This window comes from Salmo trutta, chromosome 4, assembly GCF_901001165.1.
Source record: "Salmo trutta chromosome 4, fSalTru1.1, whole genome shotgun sequence".
Taxonomy (NCBI): Eukaryota; Metazoa; Chordata; class Actinopteri; order Salmoniformes; family Salmonidae; genus Salmo; species Salmo trutta.
The window spans coordinates 46,248,947-46,274,842 of NC_042960.1; the positions used below are offsets into that span (position 1 = coordinate 46,248,947).

Consider the following 25,896-nt stretch of genomic DNA (forward strand, 5'->3'; position numbering starts at 1 on the left):
ATGGGCACATATTTTTTCCAAAATTCTCAATACTGCCCTCTAGCCCAAACAGGTTAAAGGTCCGATGCAGCCGTTTTTACCTCAACAAGAAAAATATATAGCTTCTTAGCAAAAAGCAATTTCTCAAGCAAAAATGTTGCTTGGGCTGTCTCAAAGTGGGGAGTGGAAAATGGAAAACAATCTGTTTTTTGCAGAAAAGTTTGGAACTCTCTTTCTTTTTGGTCTATTAATTTACCACCTGGTGATGCCAAAACTCCAACACACCAAAATAGACAGAAATTTCAGGAACTCCTTTCAAACAGCTCTTAGATTAAAAGGGCATTATCATAGTTTTCACAATTTCTCAGTATTATTCCAACATCATAGTGTGGGAATAATTTCTACATAACACTGGAAAATCACATTGACTGAACTGGGCCTTTCATAAGTCATTTGTGAGTAATAAGTATTTCTCTCTCTTCCACCCTCTCTCTCTAGCCCTTCTCCTCTAGTTGCCATGTTTCTTAATCACAGGCACATAACAGTCAACTCTTTATTCTAGGAATAAAAACATCCACATCACAATATTAAATTGTGACGCCAAATGGGAGCTTAAATGCTTTCAGCAATGTTAAACTAGGCCAATGCAAATATACCATCTGGGTAGACTTAGTTTGATAAACTGAGCCACCGCGGGTTGCACTCAAGGACTGATGTCTAGAACCATCTTCATGTAACTGAGCTATCATCGGTCTCACAGGGTATTTGCTGTAACGTGTTGATGCTAAAGTGTGTTGTCTGGATCCTTTTAGTTGGTGTTTTTCTCAGTCGCCGAAGTTTTTGCTCACCAGTGTGAATATCATTTCTACTCTCGCTGCTTAATTTTTCTCTTAAACACATAGCAGCTTCTATTTATCAAAGGGTGTTTCTCCTGCCACCACACTAAAGAATGCAAACAGCAATTTGTCTCGATTGGCCAACCATGAAATTACCTTAATTTTGCTCACTCAGCACGCTCAACACCATATAAATGGCTGTCAAATAAAGAACTCAGGGCTGAATTTGTAATTTTCTAAATTCTGTATTTGTGTTACCTGTGTATTTCTATGAGTTTGGCAGTGTTTTTTTCTGTAGGGTTTATTATTCTGCCCCTGTGTATTAGATAATCGTGTTTATCCCACTTGTGTATTGTTTGAGTGTTTACTTGTGTTTGTGTGTAAGTTTTTCTCCAGTCTAGAGGCTGGTTCACCTCATTACTCACTTGTCTGACAGAATGTAGAGCCAACCACTCTCTTCCTCTGAATTCTCATTATCTATCCCCAGCCAACCACACACTCTTTCAGTCATCATTATCCAATCCCAATCCAGAGCCATGGCGGGGAAATGACCCTCTGACCTACATGGGACTGATGTTATGCATGGAAAAACAAAGGTGAGGTGAGAAATCCCTGACCTGTACCATCCCAGTCAATACTCTCACACTCACATACATACACATACACATACACACACACACACACACACACACACACACACACACACACACACACACACACAACACACACACACACACACACACACACACACACACACACACACACACACAAATACATACATACCAGGGTTTCCGTTAGGAAAATGTGGCTCTTGACATTTGACCTGCAGCATTTTAATTTACTGGACATTTCAGAAATTTACTGGACCCTTATGCATTGGGTGCATGACCTGATTAGGGCGTCCACTGATTGTGCTGAGAATGACAGACATCACTTTTAGATTATGGCAATTCATCTTAACAGAACATGCAAGTCCTGGATGCAATGACTTGCGTCCTTCTTAACAAATTCTGATGCACACTTTGAAGATGTTAGAATAACTGTCCACATTTACTTTTCTTCAGCCAACAAGATGAGTAACGAACAGCAAAATCACTAGCTTATGTCAATCTACTATCCCCCAGAGTAGAAAAGTTTACCTATTCTATTGGTCAGCTTGTCAAGAAAGAAATAGCTTATTCCAAACAGACTCTGGGACAGTTGTGGCATCATAGATCCAAAATTCATACAAACACTACGCTACATAAACATTTTTTTTTAAGCAATGAGGCTGATGCAATAGATCAAAACGTTTAGCTCAATATATTGATCAATTATTATTTCCTCACATTATAATTTCAGCAATGAGCACAAGTCAGTAGGCTACATTTAATTAGCGGGAAAACACTATTGTCAAAAGCGCACCACACATTCAAGCGGTTTCATGTGACACAGATGAAAATATCTGTTAGAAATTTTAAGAGAGGAAACATATAAAGATGCAACAACTAGCATGGGTTGCTAATATGCCTATGATTGTGCCTTTGGCTACTTTACAATGAAAGTAAGTTGATTTGAAAACCAATAGAACATGAGAGAAATAGGCTCCTGGTTTCAATGACGTTGCCTATGCAATTGAATTGCAAACAGGAAATGACAAATAAAAATAGTTTATTTTGTACTTAATTGTGACCGTCAAAACTGTTTTTAACACGCAATTGCATTTAAAATTGTTGCACAATGATTGGGCTTATAAAAGCACGTTTCACTCAAGCAGCAACAAAAGAGCTGTTCGAAGAGCTGATTTTCCGCTCAAAGGCTTTGTATCTGTATGCTGTGGCATGTGATAAATAAGATACATAACAAATATACACATGTGCCAATTTAATTCCAATAAATTATGGGAAATTAACCTACAGACCAATAAGCATGACCGGTCAAATATATTTAAATCGAATGGTATTTCCATCAATGAATAGGCTAAAAATCATTATTTCGCAATGGAATGTATTTTCTTCTCCCAGACAATTGGCCGGTGCCAATTTTATTTATCGGCTTTTAAAAAAATGTATCGGCCAAAAGACAGCTATTACCGGCTTACGGAAACCCTGATACTTAATGTCCTTGATGCTTGTTTTGTTGTTTATCTTCCCCTTGTCTTATTACAAGACACTCCCTTAAATTACTTACTTGGCACACAATGACAGTTCCTGTTTATGCATTATAGTAATGAAGCGTTTCCCAAAGGGGCGCACATTTAGTTTTTTTCCCTAAAACTACACAGCTGATTCAAATTATCAAAGCTCAATGATGAGTTGAATATTTGAATCAGCTGTGTAGTGCTAGGGCAAAAAACTAAACGTGCACCTCTTGGACTCCCGAGGACCGAGTTTGGGAAACCCTTTAGTAATGTCAGTTTTAGACACAGCCTGAGATGGTCATGATACAGGCTGTGATGCATAATCTGGGGTAACATATTTATATATGGTTCATTCTAATAGTGGCACTGATTAGGCTACTGTCACAAAACTAAATTCTTTGCCTTCACATCAACATACTATACACGGAATGCTTATTATTTGATTGTCAAATATGGCGTGATTTACTGTACCTACCCGAAGACTGCATCTTACGTCTTTGTCAAGGCAATTATGATGCTACTGAAGCCGGTGGTACTAAAGTGTAAACATAGGCACTACATTGATCCCAGGAGAAGTAGCATTTCTATACACACTCACATGTGTATTGTTTTCCTGGAATCAGCCTTCCATGAGCACAATCTTAGTGCTTTGCTTATTACTGTATGAATCAAGATGTATTCAGTAGGAGAATTTTCCACCATACAGTTCCCCTCGTTACGGGGGACAATGCCCTCATGTGTAAGGACCGACGCTGGAGTCGAGAAGCAGGTACAGGGAGTCAAACATTTAATAAGGAACAAGACAGAAACAGCGTCAGCACACGGGAACAAAACAACATACAAACGTTAATAAGGAAGCAGGGAACAGAGCTGAGGGACAGACAGATATAGGGAAGGAAATAACAGGTGATTGAGTCCAGGTGAGAACAAATTATCGCTGATGCGCGTGACGAGGGAAGCAGGTGTTCGTAATGATGGTGGCAGGAGTGCGTAATGCTGGAGCCTGACATCCTCGAGCGCAAGGGGGGAAGAGCGGGAGCAGGCGGGACATGATGTTTGGTCAAGAAAATTGGAATTGATTGTTAAGAACAAAATAACAGCCATCTGAAATGAATCTGCTCACTGTTGCAGATTAAAACAATAATGCTCAATGTAGAGAGCCTGGGCAGTGCTGTGAAAAAGCCATGGCACACAGTTTCAGATTATATCAAGACAAGTTTATACGATAATGCTCAGGTGGAGGCAGTTTAATAATGCTGTCCAATTTTCCAGGAGCACTGTTATTTTCTAAGCAGACTACCTGATTACATTACTCCTGGACAAAAACCTGTAAAAAACCTCCCTCTTCCCAGTCATGGCCATTATCAACCTCTCACCCTTATCACACATACACAGTAGAAGTCAGTAGTTTACATACACTTAGGTTGGAAAAACTCGTTTTTTCACCACTCCACACATTTCTTGTTAACAAACAATAGTTTTGGCAAGTCGGTTAGGACATCTACTTTGTGCATGACACAAGTAATTTTCCCAACAATTGTTTACAGACTATCACAATTCCAGTGGGTCAGAAGTTTACATACACTAAGTTGACTGTGCCTTTAAACAGCTTGGAAAATTCCAGAAAATTATGTTATGGCTTTAGAAGTTCTGATAGGTTAATTGACATCATTTGAGGTTCCGGTTTGGAGCGAGCAGTCGCACTACGCTTCACTCCACAGGTAATATTACACTTCACTACATTACAACGGTTTGATTTGTTTGATCTGAGCAATTATTTTCTTTTCTTAGCTAGCTACATAGCCGTCTTTGTATCAAAGATAATCGTGTAGCTTAGAGTAATTATCGAAGTTAGCTATCTTCGTCCTCCTAACGTAGTCATCACTGCTAGCTAGCTAGTCAACACTGATAGCTAGCCAACCAGCCAACTTCCACCGACTAGCTGCACTATCTATTACATTATAACGGAACGACTTGACTAGTGTAGTGTTAGTGAGCCAGCTACTTAGTTGTCTTTGCATCTAAGATAATTGTGTAGTTTAGAGTAATTATTAGTAAGTAGCCAGCCGCGACGCCAGACGTAGTCAACACACCTAGTCATCATTAATCCACTGCTAGCTAGCTAGCCAACAGCTAGCCAACCGTTACCGACTAGCAGCGCTGTAGATACCAATACTTTACAACGGAACAATTTGACTAGTGCAGTGTTGGCTAGCTAGCTACATAGTTGTCTTTGTCATAGCTTGATAATTGTGTAGTTTAGTAATTACCGAGGTTAGCTAGCCAGCTATTGCCGTCCCCCGCGACGCCATTTTTCCTAACCCAGCCAACTAGTAACACTGTAGAAACTAAAATACATTACAAAGGAACGTCTTGATTAGTGTTATGTTAGCTAGCTACAAAGTTGCTTTTGTATCATGACAAGGTGTAGTACTGAAACTATCGAGGTCACCTAGCCAGCTACACCTAGCCAGCTACACGGTCAAACAAAGTCAACAACGTAGCCACTGCTAGCTAGCCTACTCCACCAGCCAGCAGTACTGTATCATTTTCGTCATTTCAGTCAATAGATTTTCTGCAACGTAAGCTTAACTTTCTGAACATTCGAGACGTGTAGTCCACTTGTCATTCCAATCTCCTTTGCATTAGCGTAGCCTCTTCTGTAGCTTGTCAACTATGTGTCTGTCGATCCCGGTTCTCTCCACTCTGCACAGGCCATACAAACGCTTCACACCGCGTGGCCGCTGCCACTCTAACCTGGTGGTCCCAGCGCGCACGACCCACGTGGAGTTCCAGGTCTCCGGCAGCCTCTGGAACTGCCGGTCTGCGGCCAACAAGGCTGAGTTCATCTCAGCCTATGCTACCCTCCAGTCCCTAGACTTCCTGGCGCTGACGGAAACATGGATCACCACAGATAACACTGCTTCTCCTACTGCTCTCTCCTCGTCTGGCCACGTGTTCTCGCATACCCCTAGAGCATCGAGCCAGCGGGGTGGTGGCACTGGAATCCTCATCTCTCCCAAGTGGACATTCTCTCTTTCTCCCCTGACCCATCTGTCTATCTCCTCATTTGAATTCCATGCTGTCACAGTTACCAGCCCTTTCAAGCTTAACATCCTCATCATTTATCGCCCTCCAGGTTCCCTTGGAGAGTTCATCAATGAGCTTGACGCCTTGATAAGTTCCTTCCCTGAGGATGGCTCACCTCTCACAGTTCTGGGTGACTTTAACCTCCCCACGTCTACCTTCGAATCATTCCTCTCTGCCTCCTTCTTTCCACTCCTCTCCTCTTTTGACCTCACCCTCTCACCTTCCCCCCCTACTCACAAGGCAGGCAATACGCTTGACCTCATCTTTACTAGATGCTGTTCTTCCACTAATCTCATTGCAACTCCTCTCCAAGTCTCCGACCACTACCTTGTATCCTTTTCCCTCTCGCTCTCATCAAAAACTTCTCACTCTGCCCCTACTCGGATGGTATTGCGCCGTCCCAACCTTCGCTCTCTCTCTCCTGCTACTCTCTCCTCTTCCATCCTATCATCTCTTCCCTCTGCTCAAACCTTCTCCAACCTATCTCCTGATTTTGCCTCCTCAACCCTCCTCTCCTCCCTCTCTGCATCCTTCGATTTTCTCTGTCCCCTATCCTCCAGGCCGGCTCGGTCCTCCCCTCCTGCTCCGTGGCTCGACGACTCACTGCGAGCTCACAGAACAGGGCTCCGGGCAGCCGAGCGGAAATGGAGGAAAACTCGCCTCCCTGCGGACCTCGCATCCTTTCACTCCCTCCTCTCTACATTTTCCTCTTCTGTCTCTGCTGCTAAAGCCACTTTCTACCACTCTAAATTCCAAGCATCTGCCTCTAACCCTAGGAAGCTTTTTGCTACCTTCTCCTCCCTCCTGAATCCTCCTCCCCCTCCCCCCCCCTCCTCCCTCACTGCGGATGACTTCGTCAACCATTTTGAAAAGACGACATCCGATCCTCGTTTGCTAAGTCAAGCGACACCGCTGGTCCTGCTCACACTGCCCTACCCTGTGCTTTGACCTCTTTCTCCCCTCTCTCTCCAGATGAAATCTCGCGTCTTGTGACGGCCGGCCGCCCAACAACCTGCCCACTTGACCCTATCCCCTCCTCTCTTCTCCAGACCATTTCCGGAGACCTTCTCCCCTACCTCACCTCGCTCATCAACTCATCCTTGACCGCTGGCTACGTCCCTTCCGTCTTCAAGAGAGCGAGAGTTGCACCCCTTCTGTAAAAACCTACACTCGATCCCTCCGATGTCAACAACTACAGACCAGTATCCCTTCTTTCTTTTCTCTCCAAAACTCTTGAACGTGCCGTCCTTGGCCAGCTCTCCTGCTATCTCTCTCAGAACGACCTTCTTGATCCTAATCAGTCAGGTTTCAAGACTGGGCATTCAACTGAGACTGCTCTTCTCTGTGTCACGGAGGCTCTCCGCACTGCTAAAGCTAACTCTCTCTCCTCTGCTCTCATCCTTCTAGACCTATCTGCTGCCTTTGATACTGTGAACCATCAGATCCTCCTCTCCACCCTCTCCGAGCTGGGCATCTCCGGCGCGGCCCACGCTTGGATTGCGTCCTACCTGACAGGTCGCTCCTACCAGGTGGCGTGGCGAGAAGCTGTCTCCGCACCACGTGCTCTCACCACTGGTGTCCCCCAGGGCTCTGTTCTAGGCCCTCTCCTATTCTCGCTATACACCAAGTCACTTGGCTCTGTCATATCCTCACACGGTCTCTCCTATCATTGCTATGCAGACGACACACAATTAATCTTCTCCTTTCCCCCTTCTGACAACCAGGTGGCGAATCGCATCTCTGCATGTCTGGCAGACATATCAGTGTGGATGACGGATCACCACCTCAAGCTGAACCTCGGCAAGATGGAGCTGCTCTTCCTCCCGGGGAAGGACTGCCCGTTCCATGATCTCGCCATCACGGTTGACAACTCCCTTGTGTCCTCCTCCCAGAGTGCTAAGAACCTTGGCGTGATCCTGGACAACACCCTGTCGTTCTCCACTAACATCAAGGCGGTGACCCGATCCTGTAGGTTCATGCTCTACAACATTCGCAGAGTACGACCCTGCCTCACACAGGAAGCGGCGCAGGTCCTAATCCAGGCACTTGTCATCTCCCGTCTGGATTACTGCAACTCGCTGTTGGCTGGGCTCCCTGCCTGTGCCATCAAACCCCTACAACTCATCCAGAACGCCGCAGCCCGTCTGGTGTTCAACCTTCCCAAGTTCTCTCACGTCACCCCGCTCCTCCGCTCTCTCCACTGGCTTCCAGTTGAAGCTCGCATCCGCTACAAGACCATGGTGCTTGCCTACGGAGCTGTGAGGGGAACGGCACCTCCGTACCTTCAGGCTCTGATCAGGCCCTACACCCAAACAAGGGCACTGCGTTCATCCACCTCTGGCCTGCTCGCCTCCCTACCTCTGAGGAAGCACAGTTCCCGCTCAGCCCAGTCAAAACTGCTCGCCGCTCTGGCACCCCAATGGTGGAACAATCTCCCTCACGATGCCAGGACAGCGGAGTCAATCACCACCTTCCGGAGACACCTGAAACCCCACCTCTTTAAGGAATACCTGGGATAGGATAAAGTAATCCTTCTAACCCCCCCCCCCTTTAAAGGATTTAGATGCACTATTGTAAAGTGTTTGTTCTACTGGATATTATAGGTGAATGCACCAATTTGTAAGTCGCTCTGGATAAGAGCGTCTGCTAAATGACTTAAATGTAAATGTAAATGTAAATTGGAGGTGTACCTGTGGATGTATTTCAAGGCCTACCTTCAAATTCAGTGCCTCTTTGCTTGACATCATTTGAAAATCAAAAGAAATCAGCCAAGACCTCAGAAAAATAATTGTAGACCTCCACAAGTCTGGTTCATCCTTGGGAGCAATTTCCAAATACCTGAAGGTACCACATTCATCTGTAAAAACAATAGTATGCAAGTATAAACACCATGGGACCACGCAGCCATCATACCGCTCAGGAAGGAGACACATTCTGTCTCCTAGAGATGAACATACTTTGGTGCGAAAAGTGCAAATCAATCCCAGAACAACAGCAAAGGACCTTGTGAAGATGCTGGAGGAAACAGGTACAAAAGTATCTATATTCACAGTAAAATGAGTCCTATATCGACATAACCTGAAAGGCCGCTCAGCAAGGAAGAAGCCACTGCTCCAAAACCGTCATAAAAAGCCAGACTACGGTTTGCAACTGCACATGGGGACCAAAATTGTACTTTTGGAGAAATGTCCTCTGGTCTGATGAAACAAAAACTGTTTGGCCATAATGACCATCGTTATGTTTGGAGGAAAAAGGGAGAGGCTTGCAAGCTGAAAAACACCATCCCAACCGTGAAGCACGGGGGTGGCAGCATCATGTTGTGGGGGTGCTTTGCTGCAGGAGGGACTGATGCACTTCACAAAATAGATGGCATCATGAGAGAGGAAAATGATGTGGAGATATTGAAGCAACATCTCAAGACATCAGTCAGGAAGTTAAAGCTTGGTCGCAAATGGGTCTTCCAAATGGACAATGACCCCAAGCATACTTCCAAAGTTGTGGCAAAATGGCTTAAGGACAACAAAATCAAGGTATTGGAGTGGCCATCATAAACCCTCACCTCAATCCATAGAACATTTGTGGGCAGAACTGAAAAAGCGTGTTGGAGCAAGGAGGCATACAAAACTGACTCAGTTCCACCAGCTCTGTCAGGAGGAATGGGCCAAAATTCACCCAACTTATTGTGGGAAGGTTGTGGAAGGCTACCCAAAACGTTTGACCCAAGTTAAACAATTTAAAGGCCATGCTACCAAATACTAATTGAGTGTATGTAAACTTCTGACAAACTGGGATTGTGATGAAAGAAATAAAAGCTGAATACTTGCACAATACTTGCCAAAGTGCATTTATAAAGAGAGATCAAAGAGATACTGAAGACCACAGTATCTCCAATTTAATGGTGCCATTTTGAGAGAATAATAATCCCTCTACTGCCTTCAATAGACAGGGATTAAGCATACCCTTAAACAGGTGTTCTAGAGAGTCTTTGCTGGGGCCCCTTTATATAGCTTTTCCAGCTCCACTAGAGCTGAAGGGATGAGATTCCTCCGTGTGCAGTTGGATAAGGAAAAACAATGGGGAGGGATGGAATGCTGAGCCCCACTGTGGCTAATTGATTTGAATTCTGTTGACCATGTGTCTCCTCTACCTTGCACTGCATTGGGGGTTTAACATGGACCACATTCTATGAGAGTGGATGTATTTCAGCCCTGTTAAGTGACAGTGGATTGAAATACTTAAAATAGAGCATCTTCAAACTAAAATGTAGCGGTGGTTTCTGTGTGGCATAGTCACCTTTCTGCAGTGCTTGACTTGGACTGAAATAGGTACCGGTGCCGGTACTGTTTATATTGGAGCAGGAACTCCATAATAGTTTCAGCTAATTATTCTATAGGAGGAACAGGAGCTCCAGCAGTAGAACATTTTAGTGCCGGTACTCAGCTCCAATGAGCTCCTGCTCAAGTCAAGAACAGCCTTTTTGTATGATAAACTGTTCTGCCTCAAGGACTGGCACTATTCACTATGTGCAATTATGTTCCAAGCATATTCTTATTTTTCTAGAAATCAGTATTGATTGCCAAGGCTTGCTTTCATGTGTGAAACACTCTTGCCCCAGAAATATCATCCATCCTTGAGACACTCTTTGTAGGCTACTATGTAATATTTCCACATATAGTTAGCTCAATGTGACAGAAGGCTGAGGCCCAATGTAACATTACCCTACCCCCAACAGTGCCTTTCTGATCTAGTTCCACCATTTTCCATATCATCCTCTTATTTGGCATAAATCTCAAACCTTAATGCTCCTATCTTAGGATATTGTGGGTAGAATGAAAGTAGCAGTGTAATGTACAAACCAATGATGATGTCAGCTTGTTATTGACTCTCCAAGTCTGAATGACTGAGCAAAGGATAGGGGGTGGAGTGGAATCTATCTATTGCAGTCAGTGACCAGCCAGGCAAAAGTGGGTTTACAAGCGAATGTGGGGGATGGGTGGGATCCTGCAGTCTCCTTTCCACAGACATAATCTCCAAGTAACTGCACAGCTTTTCAATAGTTTACAATAATCTCTTCCCTGTATTCTGATGAGAACTAAATTAGAATAGCTAGGAGCAGAGGCTGCCATTATGGACAAAGTTGAACGTCATGACAAAGATAATTGAGAGTAATGCTGAAATGGATACCACATTACAACCTCCAGTAGAACAGAGGGTAGAATTAACAAAAATGTTGCTGAATGCAAAGGTGCAGATGTATTAAAATGGGGAAAATACTAAATTACACATTATGTAACATGCTCTAAAATAAATGCCTCTCCATTGCTGCCAAAACCACAGTCCTGACTCCTGAGACAGACTGCATGGGGGAGTAAGAGCAAGGGAGGAGTTGGACGATAACACACACTTCTCTCTCCCACCACCCCTCAGCACACAGGAAAAAATATTCTGTGTACAATATTTGATTTACATTGTTGTGGTGCCTTTATAAATCCCTTATCTGATTTGGGATTGTATTCATAGTCTAAATGAGATGTACATATACACATTTAAATATTGAGATATTTCTAACTCCCTTACACTGATGGTGAGTTGTATGATAAAACTGTATTAAACTACCAAAACAACATACCTACAAACATTTAACAACCTGCAAACAAAAAAATGGTTTATCTTTAAAAACACAACCCATTTGTTAATGTATAATGAACATAAATGACTATAGATAAATATGGATCTCCCAGGACAATTTATGTTGCAAATTGTATAAATGATTACCAACTTGTAATATTTTGGTTTCAAATAAAGGGCAGCTTCTCCCTTCTACACTAACATGTTGTTTATTGTGTCTTCTCTCTGGAGGACAGTTCATTGTCTGAGTTAGATTTCTCATTTGTAAATGTTAATGAGCAGAGGTTTGGATTGATTCAGAACCAGAACGGCCCAGGCTCCACACATATTGACTTGAAGCAAAGTATACCATCTCAAGCAGTACTTGGTTGTGCTCCTGAATAATTTATTCACTTACCTACAGCAGGAGTTTCAATCTTTAATGATTTAGCTTACACTCAAATTATACCATATTGCAGTATCTGCATTACTGAGCCTTTATAAAGAAATATTACAAAAAATAATGATTTGCTAGAACCCAGTAATGCTCACATCCCTGTTTCTGATGCAGAAAATGAAATGTCCTTGCCCTATAAAGATCATTTCCTTCCGCTATGTACAGACAGATCTAGACACCACAGACATTTCAAATTCAAATTCTGTACCATCACACAGAATTGATAGGCAGAGATAACCTCATTTGAAAAGGAAGCAATGTCTCCCTGGCAGTGGGGGAGGAGGCTTAAGGTTGCAATGTCATCAATGGCTGGCATTGTCAGGGTTTAACGGCAATGGGTATCTCTACTAGCTATGCTGTTCAGATGGCCAGTGTCACACAACGGTGTGGAGACCTCCTAGGGGCTACATCTATTGAGCTGGGCACTGAAACCTCATTAGTAGAAAGAGGAAAGTGGAAGTCTTTCTCTCTCTTCCTCTCACTGACACTATACATTGGTCTCTCTCTCTCTCTCTCTCTCTCTCTCTCACACACACACACACACACACACACACACACACACACACACACATGCAAATCCGTTCATGCTACACACAGATTACAACAACGGCTGCTACCAGACTCTTAGTATGATTGCTAAATACTGCACAAATTAAACACTTGCCCATCAATCCCCCCTTCCCCAAACAGGTGTAAGTATTGGACTATAAATTGTGTCTTCGTTTATTATACTTTATGCAACATAACAGGTACTATCAAACAGTATTTCACACATCACGATATGGCCATGGATTCCTGAAGACTATTGCTATAGTCTTCTCCTGAGATCGCAGCGAGGGGTAAGATACCTGAAAATAACAGCCTTCCTCCTGCCCCTCTTCCCCCCTCCACTGTTCACTTGTCTTTCCCTGGTGTGTTCAGTAATGGCCATTACACTGGCAGCCCTCTGCCCAGAGGAGCTTCAGACTCTACTCTGCCTCTCATCACTCCCCCGCTTTGTTTCCAGAGACTCTCTTATCCTGTCTCTACTCTCTACCCTCAGTTATCCTCTCCTCACTGGCCTATTCACCCAATGATAAAAGGTGTATTTGTAATTCCAACCTACAAAGCAAAAAATACATTTGAATATCCCCCTTACCTAAACCTGTAGGGTTTCATGTGTGACATGAAAGCTTAATTTATTTAATTTTGTAATTTTTATTTCACCTTTATTTAACCAGGTAGGCCCATTGAGAACAAGTTCTCATTTACAACTGTGACCTGGCCAAAATAAAGCAAAGTAGTGTGACACAAACAACACAGAGTTACACATGGGATAAACAAACATACAGTAAATAACACAATAGAAAAATCTATATACAGTGTGTGCAAATGTAGTAAGATTAGGGAGGTAAGGCAATAAATAAGCCATAGTGGCGAAATAATTACAATTTAGCTTAATTGGGCTAATCATTTAAAGATGTTGATTTTCCTCATGCTTAGTATTAGGCCTACTCTCTTACCTTGCAGTATTATAATACAAAACAAAAGCATTGGTGGCAGGGATGTGAAGTAATGTAATATTATTCATTTTTTCAACCAATGAGAATTATGAGAGCCAATTGTGAAACAGGAAGACACTGTTGTTTGTACAGGTTTAACAGAGTATCCTTTTATTTTTTTATTTTTTTATAAACATGCTTTTTTTTTTTAACAAGTATCCTTTCACTATCCCGACCTGGGCTCAGACTAGGGATGGGATCCTGGGCTCAAGCTAGGGATGGGATCTATTCGGTCAGGCTACTGCTGGGGTTGAGTATAGCCAATGTGGTATCGTTAGCTAGTTAGCTGTGTGTGCACTAGTAGTGTGGATCGTGCAAGTGACGTCACCTGCCCTGAAACCTAAAATTCTGGGCAAATTCGTTTAGCAACGGTCACCTGTTTGTTGTTTGATTCAACAGCCATTTGCATCAGAGGAAAATTGAACAGTGTCATGGTGTTGCCTGTCATTTGTTAGAGAAACAATTGACGTTTTTATTGGTCTGCCATTTTTCCTTACCTGTCATGTTTTAGTTGGTGACAGCATTCGCTGCTTCCGGCTTTACAGTACAAACAACAGAAAACTCTGCAACACCATGTAGTCCTGTATCCCCCGGGTGTGCAAAATGAGCGTGCCCACTGTATGATTATAATAATGTGTATAAAACATTGTACATGTACTGTAAATGTAGACTACATAATACATGAAGTGGTGTTTTTGGTCTAACAGTCCTTATAATATGCTATTCTATTCAGTGTGTTAGGCCTATATAGAAAATTAATGAATCATTAAGTGACCTTACTTTATTATACAAGCACCATTCTGAGAAGTGGCGGATCATCGGATTAAGTAAAAAAAATTTAATGTTCGCAAGTATGGACCCACCAATGTCACAATCAAACAGAAATCCTGCTCTCACAGCATTACTATGACAAATGGTTAGGACTATTGATTGTTATTTATACGTTATTACAACCAGATTAATTAGACAAGGACAGGCTTCATTATTCTCAACATTGGATATTTCATTGCTATTGTGTTTTTCTCTGTGGGGCTAGGGCTGGAACATCTTCTTTGTAACAGGTCAAACTCATAAAAAAAAACATTTTAGATAGATGGGAATATGATAGACAGCCATCTAGCTGCCTAGAATAGATGGTTAACGTGATAGCTAGCTAACTAAACAACTTACCAGTGTGCTACATCATCCTGGCAGTCACATGCCACCTATTTTTACTGCAGTTTAGGCCTATCCATGCAGACAATGCCTTCTGCTGGGCTGCTTCTTTGGGAAATCTGTCAACTTTAATTTCCAAAAATAGGTTTGTTCCCAGTCGTAGGAACTATGCCACCAGTGAACAACACGATCCAAATGTTTATTTTGACATGTAAAAACAACTAGACTTAGTAGCTAGCTTAACTAGCTAGCTGTTTAGCCTGACGAAACAGTTGGGTTGCGTTCAGTACAACAGAACGGTGTGCAACGTTGAATTCAACGAAAACGGTACAGTACTGAATGACCAGTTGAAAAACATTGTGATTATGGTGGCCCAGGTGGGAGATTGCCATATGGTGTGCTGCACAAGTTTTGCGATTTCAAATGTTACACCCATATTGGTCAGGCCACACCTCGCCACACCCACCAAACGGGAGAAAAAGTACCCCAAAGGCTGTTGAAGAACAGCGCGCACCGTTTTGAGGAAACGTATCATTCAATACAAACCGTCACGCAACGTACCAAACGTTGAATCAAACTGAACTCACTCCAGAAGTTTGAACACCCACTTCAGGCTAGTATTATTATGTGATAAGTTATGATTTAGATATTTGAATATTTTTTATTTAGATTTCTGCATCTTGAGACTTGAGACACATAAAAATGTGTGTACTGCTCTACATGTGTATTTTATACAAATACTATTTCAACAACACTAGCTAGGTTATATAGGTACATGAAACACTATTTTATACTGCGACACCCATTTCAATATTTTGGTGTCCTTCATACAGTTTCTACATAACTGCAGAGAATTGCCTAGGCCTGCCCCATTTTTGCCTGGAGAGTCACCTCAGTGTTTCTGTATCTGAAGCCGTTGGCTGGTTCTGAACGGTTTGGCTCTTTCTCCACAAGCAAGCAACCTTACAATGTACCCCAATTGCTTTTCAATCTCATTTTTTTAAGGATTTATCAAATGCTACACTTATGTAATCAAAACACATCGCTCATTTGGGATTTTAACTACCAAGCCGCAATCTCGGAGTAGATTTATAACGCTTTATTGTGACTATATTTTAGAAAATAGCGGTGGAGGAAGAGATTCCATATAAGGAGCACAGCAGAGAAGGCACCCGTTGTGTGATCTGGACAGTTTAAGTAAGTGTTTTCTTGGCTTTTCTCGTGATTATATGTAGTATAAAATATACTACGAGGCGCATTCATTGTACACTATTGTTTGTTGGTCGTTATCGTCAATTATTTCACTGTCACCAATGTTTATTTTTGTAATTTCAACAAGGTGGGGGATGGGCAGCGTCAGCGTATGTGCGCGCGAAAGAATGTGTGTGTGTGTGTGTGCGCGCGTGTGGTGACTAGCAGCTTGTTTCCTGTTCCTACCTACAACTTCACAGGGTTTGTAAGGTTGCTTGTTTACTAGCCAGTTTTTACATGTATGATAATCACTGCCAAGTATTTTAGATAAACCATTAGAACACTTTGACCATCTGAGCGGTTGAAAACGCAGATTTGTGGCCACAAATCTAGGTGTGATGTGCAAGGTTTGTTGTGATACATAGCTAGACCCAGAAACATGCTAACGTTAACAACCATTAACTGTTGCTAACTACATAAAATGGACGTGGAAGGATGTATTTAGCCATATGTTAACTTCTATGTAATAAAGGAACAAAATCAGAGCTTATTGACAATTCAGTAATGTAACCCATGAGTGTGGGGGAGGGGAACCCAGAGTCAAAGCCAGACTACTCTAGCTCAACTTCCTTACAGTATAGCCTAGTTGAAATCCAGGAAATCATTAGTGAGGTTATGTAGTTATCTAGCCAACTACATAGGCTATACATATGATTTTCCTGCTGTATTGCTTAACCTAAGAATTAGTCTTTAGTTGACATTTTGTAGGTTAAGCCTAGCTCCTGTTTAAAAACATATTGACCTGAATAGTGCAGTCTGACCACTGCTGTATTATATTATGGGAATATTCAATAAGTGAAATTATCTATGATAATAACAATAGAACAAAGGTTATAACCCAATACTAGCTGGGTTAATTATCTAATTTACACACAAGATGTCTATATTCATATTTCACATAGACATGAAGTTTATTGTATTTGCTATGGAAACATTTGCTTAATCAATGTCTCACCCACTCTTATGTAGCTAGTGGTGGAGTAGCACAGTTATGTAACTGGTGCTTGACAGTAGACTGAAGGAACATGTGGGGGATGGGAAGGATGAGTGGATTTCAGTTCTCCAGCAGCAGTTCTTTGTTTCATAGCTAGATTGCCAGGACAATGACAGAACAAGACATCAATATTAAATCATCTGTTATTAGTTCCCATACCAACCCATATTTAATTTAAATGGCACATATTGTCAGAGATTGTATTTCAATTTGTAAATGATTGTCAGAATTATGATCTTCAGGCTTGGTCTTATTGTGTGTTCATGTGCTATTGGAAACTTGGGACTACTGTTGGAACTCCCTCATACTCCAAGCTCCTGGAATCATCATAACTACGCATTTACAATGTCCAAAACAATTCATGTGAGCTTCCAAGTTGGAAAAACTTGTGGGAAACCTGGATAGTTGTGCCCTGCGTTTTACAGTTAGGCTAGACAGTTTTCTACATTTCTTCTTGCAAGGAGCACATGAACATAAGATTACACCAATAGGCTATCTGACAGTTGGTTGGCCTTATTTAGCCAAAATAATATATTGAGCCATTGAGGGAAATCAAGTGACATATCTGAGGGAGTGAGGCTTAGCCTAGGCCTAATAGTAATAATGCTGACCTCTCCACACTAATTTGAAGGGGATTCAGCTTGGAAGGAATGATGAAGCCTTGTTGGGGGTTAGGATAAATCAAAAAGGTCTAATGTGTACACACAGAGAGATGTGAAGTTAACTCTTCTTCTCTGGCTAATATAAATCAGTGCCAGGCTGTGTGTTATGGACCTTTCCATTTGCTCTACAGTTTGTTTTTCCTCTGGGGAGCCCAAGGATACAAACAGCAGCCCCTCTCCTCTCCCTGTTGACACTAGTCACATGGTGTGTATTGTGACCCCAGAGTCAAGTTCATCATTCTGAATGCCCCGGAGCCTAGAGCATCCAACCACTTTTAGAGTAGTGCCTCTAAAGGCATCAGCATGCTTCAGTTCGGCTGGCGGGTTGCCGAAGTCGGCAAGACAAACCGAACGAGTGTGCTCACATACTCCCTAAAAGACATTTGCTTGAAAAATGAGGAAAAAGCGGCAATAGTGCCGTTTGTCCATTTTCTTGAGACGCCGTAGCCAGTATACACTTCCTCAAAATAGTCAGAATTTGTCTAACATAAGTCAAGAAATCTGTTATTAATTTTGACATTTTTGCAGAGGAGATCTTAGTCTCACAATTTTATATCTAACTAAGATGTTTGGTGCATTATTTCACAATGAAAAATGTGCATGAAAATGAGTTGTCTCGTTGAATGACAACAGACTTTATTGAAGAATCCCTACTGTTGACCGATCACTGGCGAAGGGGCGTAGACTTTGGCTCCGGACATCAGTTTGCCTCTAGAAAAATGTTTGTGTCCGAACAGCTGAAAAAACCCTCACTGAAGTCCAAAAGGACAATAACGTCATAAAATTGTCATCATAATATACGCACAAACTCTTTCGAACTGTTTTGGCTGAGAAGCATGCAGATGCCTTAAGTCCCAAGGCATATCTTTCCTGTGCTGTAAGACGTTTTGTGACACAGTTTACAGCCTACACATGCAGAATACATTTGCTGAAATTAATCTAGGCAAATTACAGGTTTTAATTAAACAATTTTGTGAAAATATATATTTTTACTTCCAGATGTTAAGTATGATTTTTACACTAAGAAACGCCCAGACTTGATTTGTTATGAATTGGCCTGGTGCCATATAAGTGGTCTGTAGATATTTGTGAAAGTTCATTTATTCATTGGTTGTATCAGAAAATATTGGACACATAACATATGGACACAACTGATATTTCACTCCGTTTGCCCAAACTGTAGCCTAAACTATTTGTATAACATACATTTGAGATTAATGACTAGGCCTACATTACAGTGCACTACGTTTGAAGAGTCACACAAAGCAGGGATTTAGCCAATACGTGAATCACTGAGACAGGTTTGAACAGTGCAAATGGGTAAGCCTATTACTAGGGTGTTGGCTAAGGGAAGAGTAACATTCCAAATACATCTGTCACGTGAATACTCCACTCACATTTCCCTTAATGGGTTCTAAAGATTTTCACGGGAATAGTTAAACATGCTGCGAAGAATGATTGTGTTGGTCAAGCAGAGCGATCAATGGAGGAGGCAGCTTTTTTTGGGAGCACATAAAATGTAGGCCAATGTTCAAAACATTTGTTTGCAGCCAAATAGGATAAAGGCAGATTTACTATTTTTAAGTAGCAGTAAGCTAAGAGTGACCTGCTTGGGGATAAAGGCTGTGTTTACATTGGCTGGTCTTTTAGATGGTGTACATAACTTCCCGAGAAGTCTGATCTAATATGAGAAAACATGTGAAATCGATTTGTGTGTTACTGAGTTTAGGACTGTTATAAATTAGGAGTAGGCCTATATTAACTGGGTTTTCTTTTTCACAATATTAAAATAAGGTTGGCTAATGAAGTGCTAGTGGAATTGAATAAGGAAGTTCCTTATAACCTTTATTTGTTTGATTTAGGCCTAAACCTGAGCAGAATGACTCGCTTTCCATGCACGGCTATCTATTAAATCTAACTAAAGTTATCAGGGATTTGGCATGGACCATTCTCTGGTCTTGGATGGCCTAATTAAACTCTTCACTGCATGTTTTGCTGGGGCTGTGAAAACAGCTCTGTCTCACCCTTGGTTACGAGGAAGACTGTGAAAAGGAGTTGGGACTTGGGAGGGAAGTGGAGGGTGGTTATTGACCAATCCTTTGACGGCGACTAGATTGTTGGCCCATGTGTATCAAAAATGTGCTGCACAAGTTTAACAGTGACCTAATGAATCGTTCATGTCCATTGTTAGTATTACTAAATGTAGTTTTTGCATTAAATTGCCTAATGATTGTCGAATGTACATTGTGATAGAAACAGTGTGAATGATGAGTAAAGGTCTAGATTCTAGAATGAGGGAATTAGGCTATAGGCCTAGGTCAATACAATTATTCCCACATATTGTATATTGCCTTCATTGCAGAATGTAGGCTACAATAAAACATTTGAAAATACAGCAAGCTAGCAAACATGTTAAACTGCCATTTTAATGACATGCTGGGTCTGTGGGATCTCGTTCTTCCAGCACTGAGCCAAGTAGCCTGGCTAAGCATTTACAGGATCTGTACTCCCAGTGTAATCCTAGCCTATCTTTCCCCATCTTAGAAACTCTACTATGGAATGTGATATGTGCTGCAATAACAGTGGGGGAAGGAAAGGATGAGGAGTTCCTTTGCTCTTAGGTCTTTCTCATATAGGCCATCGCTTACAACAGTGGTTGTCAAAGTGGGGGTCGTGGTTTTGGGGCATCGCTAGTGTGAAACTGAATAGGAAAAGTATATAATTATCATCCATATTTTAATAGGCTACATGTAGCCTGCCGTTTGCATGATATATACCTTTGCCTATTGAATCTGGTTTCTAATATAGGCGTACGGCCCGTGAGTGATTTATATATCTTTTTTAATCAACAGGAATTCAGCAAAAACTTTTTGGGGGCTAATTTAGGAAATCTGTCCACAAGTACAGCGGCTAAATCTAGTTGCCTACCCCTGGCCTAGAGTATTGCACAAAATTGTCAACAAAAAAACTGTTGATTGTTGACTAATGACCAGTCATTAGCATAGGCGCTCAAAGGTGGGCACATATATCAGATTAGTGACCAGAAAGGACTTGCTTAAGTTTCTGTGATTTTGCCTCACAAAAACAGAGTAGGTCTACGTTTATATTATCCATATAAATATTTAAAAAAAATCTAATACGGAGGCATATTTGCCAGAACAGTAATAGGCTACGTCCCAATTTCATTGATCATGTTCATATGTCAGATAGGCCTAGTTTGGGTGGCTACTGGCTGTACGTCTAAAGATAGCTGCAACATCGCTGCCTTCAATATTATGGGATGAAGATGTAACATTCTGGCGAATTAATTATTGTATTTGTGAGGAAGAAAAGGGCTACCCAGTTGGCAACAAGCATTATGTGGGCAGGCAGCCCTTCAAAGTGATAGCGTGCAGTGCAGACAGACCATGCTTTCCCTCCGATCCTGCAACCACCTCTGCATACACGTAGGCCATATCATTCTGCTTGCTCTGTACTCCAGAGAAGTGAGTACATTTGCGCAACGATTGTGCGTGCATGTACGTGCGCGGGGGTCGCAAGCTTCGAACCACTGTTTTTTGGGGGTCGCGGGTCAAAAAGTTTGACAACCGCTGGCTTACGACGTCTCTTAAATCTTTAATGAAAAGTGATCCCTGGTGTATAGGCTACTGTGTTGACTCTCATCAAATGGGCAAGAGGCTCTCTTCTCTTAGCACCTTTCAATCTGAATCTGTGTTACTTTGGCAAGGCTATTTGCTGATTTGGGTATCAAGGACCATCCTGCTACGGCTTAATAGTTAAAGACAAATCTGACGGCTCTAATTTAGCAAAACAAATGTTTTGCTATGATGTTGTCTGCAGAAGTAGTATGGAGAAGCAGACTTGAAGATTATAATTGGTTGTCCCACCCTGACTGTTTGTGGGTTAGGCTAGCCTTACCCTAAAGGTTGCGTATGATGCCAATGCAGTGGTTTAAAGTACTTAACCTCCCTGGGCAAGGTGGGACGTTTGCGTGGAATCATGTGGCGCGAAATACAAATACCTCATAAATGCTATAACTTCAATTTCTCAAACAAATGACTATTTTACACCATTTTAAAGACAAGACTCTCGTTAATCTAACCACACTGTCCGATTTCAAAAAGGCTTTACAATGAAAGCAAAACATTAGATTATGTCAGGAGAGTACCCTGCCAAAAATAATCACACAGCCATTTTCAAAGCATGCCTATATGTCACAAAAACCAAAACCACAGCTAAATGCAGCACTAACCTTTGATGATCTTCATCAGATGACACTCCTAGGACATTATGTTATACAATACATGCATGTTTTTTTCAATCAAGTTCATATTTATATCAAAAACCAGCTTTTTACGTTAGCATGTGATGTTCAGAACTAGCATACCCACCGCAAACTTCCGGTGAATTTACTAAATTACTCACGATTAACGTTCACAAAATGCATAACAATTATTTTAAGAATTATAGATACAGAACGCCTTTATGCAATCGCGGTATCAGATTTTAAAATAGCTTTTCGGCGAAAGCACATTTTGCAATATTCTGAGTAGATATCACGGCTAGCTAATTTGACACCCACCAAGTTTGGCCCTCACCAAACTCAGATGTATTATTAGAAAAATTGGATTACCTTTGCTGTTCTTCGTCAGAATGCACTCCCAGGACTTCTACTTCAACAACAAATGTTGTTTTGGTTCGAAATAATCCATAGTTATATTGAAATAGCTCCGTTTTGTTCGTGCGTTGAGGTCAGTATCCGAAGGGTGATGCGCGGGCGCATTTCGTGACAAAAAAATTCAAAATATTCCATTACCCTACTTAGAAGCATGTCAAACGCTGTTTAAAATACATTTTTATGCTATTTTTCTCGTAAAATAGCGATAATATTCCAACCGGGCGACGTTGTATTCATTCAAAGAAAGAAAGAAAAAAATAGAGTCCTCTCGTGCACGCGTGCTCCAGTGTCAGTGTTCCCTGCCTGACCACTCACAAACACTCCCGCTGTTTTTCGCCCAGAGACTGCAGAGCTCTCATTCCAATTTCTGGCGCCTTCTTAGAGCCAATGGAAGCCTTAGAAAATGTCACGTTACAGCAGAGATGCTGTATTTTTGATAGAGATGCCCTAGAAGGACAACAAATTGTCAGACAGGGCACTTCCTGCATGGAATCTTCTCAGGTTTTGGCCTGCCATATGAGTTCTGTTATACTCACAGACACCATTCAAACAGTTTTAGAAACTTTAGAGTGTTTTCTATCCAAATCTAATAATTATATGCATATTCTCGTTTCTGGGTAAGAGTAGTAACCAGTTTAAATCGGGTACGTTTTTTATCCGGCCGTGAAAATACTGCCCCCTAGCCCCAACAGGTTATTAAGTAATTATTTACAGTATTTTATTTTATTTGTCGTCGGTCCAAGTGATTAGCATAGCAAGGGAAGTTTGCAGCGTAAGCCCCTCAGCCCTCGTTTTTTAATGGAGTTTGCGAGTGTACAATTATGTTCACTTCGGGACCTGAAACACCCCATAATTCAATTCGCGAAGATTCTACATCCACTAAGAAATATCCGCCAAAACTTAAAACCTCAATGTCAATATGGAGTCAACATACAAGTGTAAGTAAAAACGAATGTAAATAAGTTAGAAATTGTGCTACTAATGCACAAACACGTCTTATAAAATAAATTATGTTTTTGTTTGGTTAGCTTTTGGAAATTGTAGAAATAAAAAATGTTCCTTCTTCGGAAGTAGCTAGTTAATTAATTTGCTAGCTATCATACAGTAGGCGTATATTAATAATTATATAGTTAATTTAAGTAGACATGCAATCCCTCGCCCCATGCCCTGCAAGTGTATACTCGTCAGACGTCATCAGAAGTGTCCACTTAATTTGAGGGCTGAGGGGACAGGGTGTGTATTTAAAGTGTTTGGAATTCATCCATGGGCATCCCTACTGCCTCTGATCTGGCAGACTCACTAAACACAAATGTAAATGATGTCTGAGTGTTGGAGTGTACCCCTGGCTATCTGTACATTTTAAAAACAAGAAAATGGTGCCGTCCACTTTGCTTAATATTGGGAATTTGAAATTATTCATACTTTTCCTTTTGGTACTTAAGTATATTTAACCAATTCCATTTACTTTTGATACTTAAGTATATTTAGAAACCGAATACTTTCACTTTTACTCAAGTAGCATTTTACTGGGTGACTTTCACTTTTACTTGAGTAACTTTCTATTAAGGTATCTGTACTTTTACTCAAGTGTCAATTGGGTACTTTTTCCACCACTGTGCCAATGATCCATCGCATTTGTTTTCTAACGCGTATTCATTGATTTTAATCAGCATCTCTTTTCTTCTTTTTCCTCAGGCTGAAGAGGGATTACTGTCAGATATCTGAATGACACTCGGGCACATGGTAAGCACACTAACCTCCCTCTATAAACTAGCTGATGTCTGAGGTAAATCTCTAATGTTGAGTCTTTGCGTTAACAAACATTTTCATAAATGCCTGCTTGTACTATCAAAGCTGTTGCAGGTTGTTTTATTGTGAGTGAGGAATGAAGGGGGCTATAGGCTATTGGTGATGAGCTGCGTGCCTCATAGCAAAAGGCAGACTTGTTGCACCCACACAATGATCATTGTAACTTTAGGTCATTAGTGGGCTAAATGTGCTGCTTGAAAAACCTGCCTCTAAATGCTGTAGATTAAAGGGAATCTCCACTCAAACACTATCTTTTGGTATTTTTTCCATTAGTCCACTGTTGATACAGTCCTAAAATGTTTTGCATGCCAGCAGTCAAGTTTTCAAGATATTGGACTTTTAAGAAGCAAAGTGTCACCGGTCACATCATCATGATGATGCAACTAATGAAAAAAATACCCAATATATTTTTTATGTGGATTTTCCGTTTAAAGCAGTGCTGGTTGTAAAATATATAATCTACTAGATTGGAACCACACTATCAGGAGTTTAGTTTAGTAAGTCATAGGCTGCTATCCTAGTATTGGCTTTTTGTCATAGCCATCAAGTAGTGATGGGGGAAAAATCAAAAGTTACATATCGCAATATTATTTTGGGACATTAATATATTGATATTTGACTCCAAGTATAGAATTCAATTTTTTTGCTACTGTGGATAGCATTAGATAGCGCTAGTCTGCTGTACCTGCGACAAAACTCAGCAATTTTTTTTATCCTATAGTCTGTTCTCCATTTTCTTTTTAAATAGTGAGCCAACATGTTTTCGGGCACTTTTATTTCTCTGTGACTGATCAACGTATCGTGATAATATCGTAATGTGAGGTGCCTGGCAATACCCAGCCCTACTATCAAAGTATCTGTAATGCCATGGCACAATGTGCAAAAAACTTTTGTTTAGGCCTGGTTACTGTTGTTTTGCTACCGTTGAAACAAGGTGATTAGTGTAACTTGGGTTTGTTAAGGTCTTCAGGGATTTTTCTGCCGTTGAAATCCTCAGGATGCCTGAGGATGTCCAAACAGTGGACTTTTTCAATAAGAAAAAAAAATAAAAAATTCTGGATGGGATAAAAATGTATAAACTAAAACCAGATATATGGTATGAATAAAAGATAATGGACCTATATATTTTTTATAATCTTTGAAAACTATCATTCACCAAAATAAAGGGAGGCAGGGAGAATAATAATAATAAAAAAATGAATCTAGCAGTATTAATTCTCGTTATGTTTGAGAAAAATGACATTGCATCAATCATTGCAAAATGCATAGAATTAGGTTTAAAACTGCAGCATAGAGACATTTGTAGAATTGCAGCAAATGAGCTTAAAATGTAACAAGTTCTCTATTCCGACAAGATGTGGGGGCTATAATTTTTTCTCTGAAATTCAGCTGCGCCAACGGGCCAGCCGCACCCATTTCCAAATCCCCTGCCACACCCACCACCTAAGCCCCATTTTGATCCAGAAAAAACTCTGGTCTTACAATATCAGAAGTGCTTTCTCGAACATTGTCTTTGAACTACAGAAGGTTTTATTATGTAGCATTCAACAGAAAGCTTTAGGCTACATACCTCTCATGCTTTCACACGTCAGGGGAAAAGGATTGTCTACTACTCTTCAGTGGTTTCTAAATGTCAACCTGAAGTCAGATGTACGTTGATATAAGTACAGTCAAGGGGGTGTGTGTGTGTGTGTGTGTGTGTGTGTGTGTGTGTGTGT

General features: G+C 41.2%; 1 protein-coding gene across 4 annotated transcripts in view; it reads left to right on the plus strand.

Annotated features, from left to right (window-relative positions):
• Positions 1–15,700: 15,700 nt before the first annotated feature.
• The window catches only part of LOC115192473 (F-box-like/WD repeat-containing protein TBL1XR1), a 55,609-nt gene continuing 45,413 nt past the window's right edge, over positions 15,701–25,896 (plus strand). Inside the window, exons 1-3 of one of the 4 annotated variants that reach the window (XM_029751007.1) lie at positions 15,701–15,754; positions 15,904–15,981; positions 24,065–24,112. The gene's annotated coding sequence lies outside the window, so the exon portion shown is untranslated. Of the gene's footprint in view, positions 15,982–16,191; positions 16,237–16,273; positions 16,383–24,064; positions 24,113–25,896 lie in introns of those variants that run through there. The other 3 variants (XM_029751010.1, XM_029751008.1, XM_029751009.1) reach the window with 3 other exon arrangements.